The sequence below is a fragment of the Columba livia genome, chromosome 15, assembly GCF_036013475.1.
Source record: "Columba livia isolate bColLiv1 breed racing homer chromosome 15, bColLiv1.pat.W.v2, whole genome shotgun sequence".
In the NCBI taxonomy this organism is placed as follows: Eukaryota; Metazoa; Chordata; class Aves; order Columbiformes; family Columbidae; genus Columba; species Columba livia.
This window is the reverse complement of record NC_088616.1, coordinates 2,244,809-2,252,367: the sequence shown is the minus strand read 5'-3', so window position 1 is coordinate 2,252,367 and position 7,559 is coordinate 2,244,809. Positions and strand designations below refer to the sequence as shown.

Genomic DNA, 7,559 nt, shown 5'->3' with positions numbered 1-7,559 from the left:
CACCTCGATGGAAGGAGCTTGCGTGAGCCATTCGCTGCCCTCCAGGGACACTGGCATTACTGGTCCCACTCCAGGCTGGGGGTTTTGGGCTGCACCAGCCCTCATGGCTGGGCAGAAGGGACACACGCCGGGCTGAGAGGCCACTGGTTTGGAGAGGGCAGCTGAAAAGCAAGAGGAGACTCAGTGCCTGCAAAGCAACAATGGGGCCATGGCTGCTACAGCCCTGGCGAAAGGGGGGATCCCCAGCATGTCCCCCCACAGCACTGCCCTTCCCAGAGCAGGCACAGGCAGCAGCCATGTGGCTGTGACAGGGCTCGATGGGCAGGAGCCAACCTGTGCCACAGCCCCGTGTCCTTCGGGAGACTCCAGATCCTGAAACTGGGAGCACAGTGTGGTCACCGAGCTGAAACGGGGCACAGTGGGACAGCGGGGTGCCTTTGGAAACAGGGCAAGGAGAGCTTAGGGCATCAACATACCGCTTGCTGACACCTGTGCCACATGTGGAGGGGAAGCCATGTGAGGAGCAGCTGAAGTCCCTGGGTCTGCTCAGCCTGGAGGAGACTGAGGGCAGAGCTCATGGGCTGCAGGTTCCTCAGCAGGAGCAGGAGGGGCAGGGTGAGCTCTGCTCTGTGACAGTGACAGAGCCCAGGGAATGGCAGAAGATGTGCCAGGGAGGGTCAGTGGGACATGAGGAAAAGGTTCTTCAGCCAGAGGTGCTGGACACTGAACAGGCTCCCCAGGGAGCTGTCACGGCCCCAACCTGACAGTGTTCAAGAAGGGACTGGACAACGTCCTCAGACACACAGGGTGCCCCCGGCCTCAGCAGACAGCCCTCACCAGCTCTGTGAGCAGCACGGGGTCCAGAGACACCAGCACAGGCCAGCTGAGTCTTCCCATCTCCTCCCCATCATTGCCAACGAACCCACCTGCAAAGAGCTGCTCCAGCTGGGGTCCTCACCACCACCATGGCAGCTGCTTCTTGTGGTTTTTATTCATGTAAGTACGTGGTGAGTTCATTCTGTGAGTTGGAGAACGCTTCTTCAGTATCAGCCAATGGGCTGGGCCTGCAGCATCTTTTCACTAAGAAAAGGGCTAATTTGATCACAGCATCTGCAGAAAAGTGACTGTTTTTCTCAGCTCAGCAGACGCCACATCAGACCGATGGGGCAGAGGCTGCAGACCCATGTTCAGCGTGGCCCGAGGGTGCTGTGTGAGGCTCCAGACACGTTCCCATCCAGGCAAGCAAGTAAACAAAAGGGCAAGCAAAACTAATAAAAAAGGTATCTTGTAAAGAAGTTATTTGGCCATAAACGAACACGAGGGTGGCAGCATCAGATATGACGGTTCTCAGATTTTTTTTTTCCCTGAAGGTCAGGCAGCCCTCTGACTAATAACATTTGAGAACCACAGCTATAAAGTCTATCCCTGCCTCTGTTCTCTGCCTGCAGAGAAAATATATGTGCATGAGTCTGTATTTCAGATAGCTGGGGCCTAGGATAACGCAAAAGTTCTTCAGAAAGGATAAAAACATCCTTTACCGTACAGCAGCTCCCAAACCATGACTTTGGTAGAAGATAGGCACAGCCTTCTGAAAATCTACACACAGCACACAAAAGGCAACAAACAAAAGCATGTGAATTCAGGCGAGGTTGAATCATTTTCATATCAGCTGAAGCTTTGAAAATGTGATTAGCATATTGTTAGGAGACACTTCTCCTTTGCATCTAAAAATACCGTGCCAGCTCTGGAAGGGAGCAGCCACCAGCAGAGCCTGAGAGCTGCAAGAAGCCCCTGTGAGCCGTGTCTACACGGAGCAAGAGGGCCCCAGGTGCTTTCTTGGTGTTGTGGGAAATAGCAGGCAGTTTATCAAGCAGTTTGGCTTTTATGACACTCAGTGTAACAAATCCATCAAGGTCAGCCTGAAAATAGTCACAAGACACGGGTATTCACTCCATACATTGGCATACTTAGATGAAAGGCCGTGCATCTCCTGTAGCACTTTAAAAGTTATAGCTATTTTTAAATGAAGGTCTAGAAATGGCTGTTTAAAACATTAAGTGGGAAACAACATTCAGAGCCCAGTTTTGTGGCTCTGATGTGCGTGTCCCGTGTAGCCGGGACAAAGCGACATCCACAGGCTGCTCTCAGCCCCGGCAGCTCTGCCTCCCTGAGCCCAGCACGGGTGGATCTCTGACTGCGGAAATCTTCTCTTCCATTGTTCGGGTCTGGATGAGGACTGACTTGCTCAGACCTTTAAACGTGAGCTCCAGCGAGCTTCGCTGAGGAAGGGCAGTTCAGCACATACCGTCCATTAAAGGTCAGCAGCTGGGGATGCGATTCACCCGGCAGGAGCAGGCACTGGCTGGGATCAGGCTCTAATCCTGCAGACAGACCGTGAATTACTTTATCCTTCAGACCGGGTGCTAACAGCAAGTACCTGGTGTCTCCTACACTGCGAGGGACACCTGGAATCCGGATCTTTCTCAAGTCTAAGCAGGGGCTCCTTCCCTGCCCTTCCTCCCGCTGCCGCCCCGCGCTCACCCCGGTTCCCCACACCCCATATGCTTCCCATATAATCTCAGTTGTTGTTGTAGGCAGACGGCTCTGTTTTTACTTAAGGCAAAACTATGCCTTTCATAGTGTTTTTAATTTTCATTTCACCAAGATTCACTCCCACGACCGTGCTTTCTGGCTTCTTCCAGCTTTTGTCCTTTATTTTTACTGCTAGAGTCAGAGATTATTATCTCTAAGAGATTTCAGCTGCATTATGTGGATGGTAAGTGCTGTTTTTCCTGCCCTGTCTGATTTTTGCATGCAAGACACTTCTCACATAGCTTTAAGTGTTTCATTATTTGCAAATCTGTTGCCACGTCTCCAAGTTTCCCTTTCCCTGCTGCGGAAAGTGCCAGCATCGCTGCAAGGAGGGGACGGCAGGCCCGAAGGAGCAATCAGGTGAATGTTGGAGAGGACCATGGAAACCTCCCACATACACAGGCTGCTCTGGGGCACCGTGACCCTCTCCTGGTGGTACCACAGTGTCCTCAAGCAGCTCTGCATGCCCCGGGCAGCAAGGACTGTCCTGTGCCCTGGCCCATCCGGCTGAGACACAGCGATGGGATCCCAGTCTCCCCAGGAGCCAGCGCGTTTGAGTGCTGGTAAATAAGCTGTGACATCTCCATGTGGATCATGAGGACATGATCCTCAAATCACCAGTTCTGCTGGCAACGAGAGATGCCCGGGCAGCAGGAAAGAAGGACAAGTTCAAGAAGGACAGGGAGAGGGTCCAGCGCAGAACAGCAAAGATGATTAAGGGAGTGGAGCATCTTCCTTATGAAGAAAGGCTGAGGGAGCTGGGTCTCTTTAGTTTGGAGAAGAGGAGACTGAGGGGTGACCTCATTAATGTTTATAAATATATAAAGGGTGAGTGTCATGAGGATGAAGCCAGGCTCCTCTCAGTGGCAAACAATGATAGGACAAGGGGTAATGGGATCAAGCTGGAACACAAGAGGTTCCGCTTAAATTTGAGAAAAAATTTCTTCCTGGTGAGGGTGACAGACACTGGAACAGGCTGCCCAGGGAGGTTGTGGAGTCTCCTTCTCTGGAGACATTCAAAACCCGCCTGGACATGTTCCTGTGCAACCTCACCTGGGTGTTCCTGCTCCAGCAGGGGGATTGGACTAGATGATCTTCTGAGGTCCCTTCCAATCCCAAACATACTGTGATACTGTGATACTGTGAAAGCACTGCTGAAGTCCAGGGCAGATCCTGATGTCACCTGAAGTCGAGCTGGACCTCACCAAGATTCTCCTTCTGCAGCATCATCTCCTCCATGACAGGAGGCTTCTGAAGACATCCCATGAATCTCTAGCCACGACTGAGGTCCTCCAGAGAAGCACATTCCCCTCCTTCCAGGCAGAGGAGATGCTCCATCCCCAGCCCCTCCAGCAGCACTCCGCGTCAGCCTCCCCCGCGTCTCCTTCCCAACTGCTTTGGTCCACCAGCTCTCAGCTGCTCCCTCAGCCACGTTTCACAGGTCCACAGCGGCCTGGCTGGTCCTACACACCTATGGCACGGGGCCTGGCAACACCACTGGCTCTCTCACATCACTTGTGCTAGCACCCAAAGCTAGAGGAGCAGGCAGCTCTGCAAGGGAAGGTGAGAGCACTGGAACAGCACTCCTATGTTGCCACAGACCAGCAGCCACAAAAGGTGCTGCCAGGTCCTTGTCCCCGCACCTGGCCACGCTCCCTGTGCATGATGGTGGACACTTGTCTGACTTCAGCCACACTGGTGCCATCACCTCAGCATCTGTGTTTTTTCCTCCCTAACTACTCATTGGGTCCCTCTATCAACACAAAGTACCTGCTCATCTGTCAGCTCTGCTGAAAACCAGCAGGTCGGGGCCCACGCAGGACCCTCACACCATACAAAATCCCACAGGCTTGTGAAATAATGTATAGTCAGAACCATACAATAGAGTGAGCACCACTGAAAGCCACGACTGGCTCAGCATTTCTATTTTCAAACAAAGCAGCACTTTGAATTTTTTTGTAATAGTTCTTCCTCCCCTTTGGCATTTTCATTAGAAGATCAACAGGAAAACAAAACAAAACAACAACCTCAAACAATCCCTGAGTGAAAGTGATAAGCAGCCTGACACCTGGTAATGAGGTATTTCGAGCCATGGCCTGGCACTTCTATGGTATTTCTAAACCAAGCAATCAAGCAATCATAGAAAGAAAGGAAAGTTTGTTACTCCCAGGCATATGTCTTCAGGTTTTGCATCTTATACTTCAGCAATGGAAGAATACAGTTCAAATAAGGAAGGCAAATACCTGGCAAGTAAATATTTTTGCCACAGTATAATTATTCCACTCAACAAAAAGGCTTCCAAGACAGCTCCTGAGACAGTACTCAGCATCCACAGCCAACCTGAGAGGCTCTTGGCTCCTCTCATTGCAAATGCCTCATGATTTTTCTTAAGGAAACAGAGCTCAGACAGTCCCTTTGTCTGTCCACCCCGCTGTCTTCCCTTCCCCAAGCACCTGTGCAATCCACCAGCCAGTTCCACTCAAAGATCAAAAAGGACATAACCAGAAGAAATGAGAAATCTTACTGCTGTTGCAAAGTAGCATCTGAGAGTCGATGCTGAACCACCGGAGCACTGAGAGGTTTGTCCAGAAGCTGTTGCCAGGGGCCCTTCATCCCACGCTGGCTGCAGCCCACACAGTGACCCTCTGCAGAGCTTCCCGTGGGGCAGGAAGGGCAACTACAGTGAGAAACCCTCCCTGAACTGGTCAGGGCTTTTTAGGGGTGCTGGGGGGTGAAAGCCTGGCCATGAGCTGCCATGTGAACTGACAGCCCAGAAACCAGTGGTGCCCTGGGCTGCATCCCCACAGCATGGGCAGCAGGTTTGGGGGAATCCTGCCCCTGTGCCCCACTCTGGTGAGACCCCTGCAGTGCTGGTCCAGCTCTGGGTCCTCAGCACAGGACACACATGGACCTGCTGGAGAGGGGCCAGAGGAGCCCCAGGAATGATCCGAGGCTGGAACAGCTCTGCTGGGGGACAGGCTGAGAGAGTTGGGGTGTTCAGCTGCAGAAGAGAAGCTCCGGGGAGACCATAGTGTGGCCTTTCTGGACTTAAAAGGGGCCACAAGGATGGGGACAGACTTTTAGCAGGGCCTGTTGTGATAGGACAAGGGGTGATGGTTTTAAACTAAAGGAGGGAGATTCAAGCTGGACATGAGGAAGGAATTGTTGCCCTGAGGGTGGTGAGAGCCTGGCCCAGGTTGGCCAGAGAGGTGGTGGATGAACCATCCCTGGAGACATCCCAGGCCAGGCTGGACGGGGCTCTGAGCAACCTGAGCTGGTGAAGATGTCCCTGTCATGGCAGGGGGGGCACTGGGAGCTGGGAAGGTCCCTGCAACACAAAATGCCTGTGATTCTACAAAAATTGCTGCAGGATCTGAGTCTTTGAGGCATCTGCCCAAACCCCACGAGATGAGAAGAAGCAGGGCAGCAGCAGGGCTGCTGGACCCCGATGCAGCAGCAGGAACGAGCAGCTCCCTGCAGAGCCCCAACACCGCTCCCAGCACCAGGGATACGGTGCTCAAGCACGGGAGAGCAAGACAAGATGAGCAGGTTCCCATCCGCCAAGCAACCAACCCTATCTCCATCACCAGTCTCCTCTCAGAGCCCCCGTCTCCTCAGGAAACAATAAAGCTTTCACCCAGCCACCCACACATCTGCGATTACATTCCTATGAGATAATCGGGATGTTTCCACTCCCTCCCGCTCCATCCACAGCTCAGGTGGAGGCTGCCAGGAGTGCCGGGGGCTGACGAGGAGCCTCTCGCCTCGCAGGGCTCTGCATCGCCTGTTCTGCTGTCGGACACGAGGTGGGGAAGGTTCTGTCAAAGCACAGCTGTGCTCAGGCCGCTTGCTCATCTTCACAACAAATGGCACCATCCAAACAGCGATGCTAATTGCAGAGGCAGGAAAATCATCTGCATTCTGCCCATAACAATCCATCGTTATTTTTACACACGCACACACAGGCACGAGTAAAGAACCCGTCTCATATCAAGCTGTGCTATTGTGCTAACTACAGAGAAATAAACATGCCACAGTGTAGCTAATAAGTGTCATTCACATCAGTATTTATTCCAAACATGTTTCCCCCATCACGCCTGCTCTGCCTGGAACTGCTCATCACTAAAGAGGAGACCTTTATTTCTATTGATTTAAGCAGACAGGAGAGAGTTAGCAATTAAAGCACACTTTTGTACAGTTTAATTCTTTTCATTTCAGCTATCAGGGAGCGTTATCTGCTATCACTGTATCTTTCTATTTCTGGAGCTGCCACCTACCAGCACTGGGTTTGTACTTTGCTGGTTTGAAAGGTGGGTTCCCCCCGCGGGGCAGGGGAATGGGACTGGGTCTCCACCAGGAAAACAAGCACAGAGTCATGTTTACCGAAGCTCTGACACATTCCCATAGTGACCCCAGCTCGCTGCCGTGGGGTGAGGTCGGTCCCCGCACCGCCCGGCCACGCATCTCTCACTGCTCCCCTGGGGGATTAACTCCTCCGCTCATCACAGCCTGGTGAGGACTGAATGTCATTCAAGAAAAGTGTTTCCGAGATAAAAATACCCTCCTGATTTTCGCTTCCCTCCCAGAGCAAACGTCTGCCTGGCAGGTGGCAGATGGGTCGGTGGTCCTGCCACGCACGGCTCGCCTCTGGCCGGGCAGCGCTTCACAAACACGGTAAGCAAGGCGTCACGCCATGCTGAACTATAATTATTCTTCACGTTAAACTGCAAATAGAACCGGCTCAGAAATCCTCCACCGGTCGTGGAAAACAAGCGAGGCTTTGACTTGCGCCCAAGTGTCGAGGGTTTAGATTGCAGGGTGACAATAAATCCTGGCAGATGTATTGTTAACCTCCTCCCTCCACTTCCCCCTTTTTCCCCTCCCTCTCCCCCTTCCCACTCAGCACAGGCGATCGGGAGGGAAAGAAGGACAGAGAGAAGAGAGTTGGGAAAATTAAAAATGTTTTA

The 7,559-nt window shown here is 52.5% G+C and overlaps 1 long non-coding RNA gene across 1 annotated transcript in view; it reads right to left on the bottom strand.

Annotated features, from left to right (window-relative positions):
• LOC135575487 (uncharacterized) overlaps window positions 1–2,824 on the bottom strand; it is a 110,847-nt gene extending 108,023 nt beyond the window's left edge. Inside the window, exons 1-2 of the long non-coding RNA XR_010466307.1 lie at window positions 927–2,824; window positions 4–161 (exon numbers count right to left, since the gene is read on the bottom strand). This is a non-coding gene — a long non-coding RNA (uncharacterized LOC135575487). The remainder of the gene's footprint in view (window positions 1–3; window positions 162–926) is intronic.
• Between the last annotated feature and the right edge of the window lie 4,735 nt (window positions 2,825–7,559).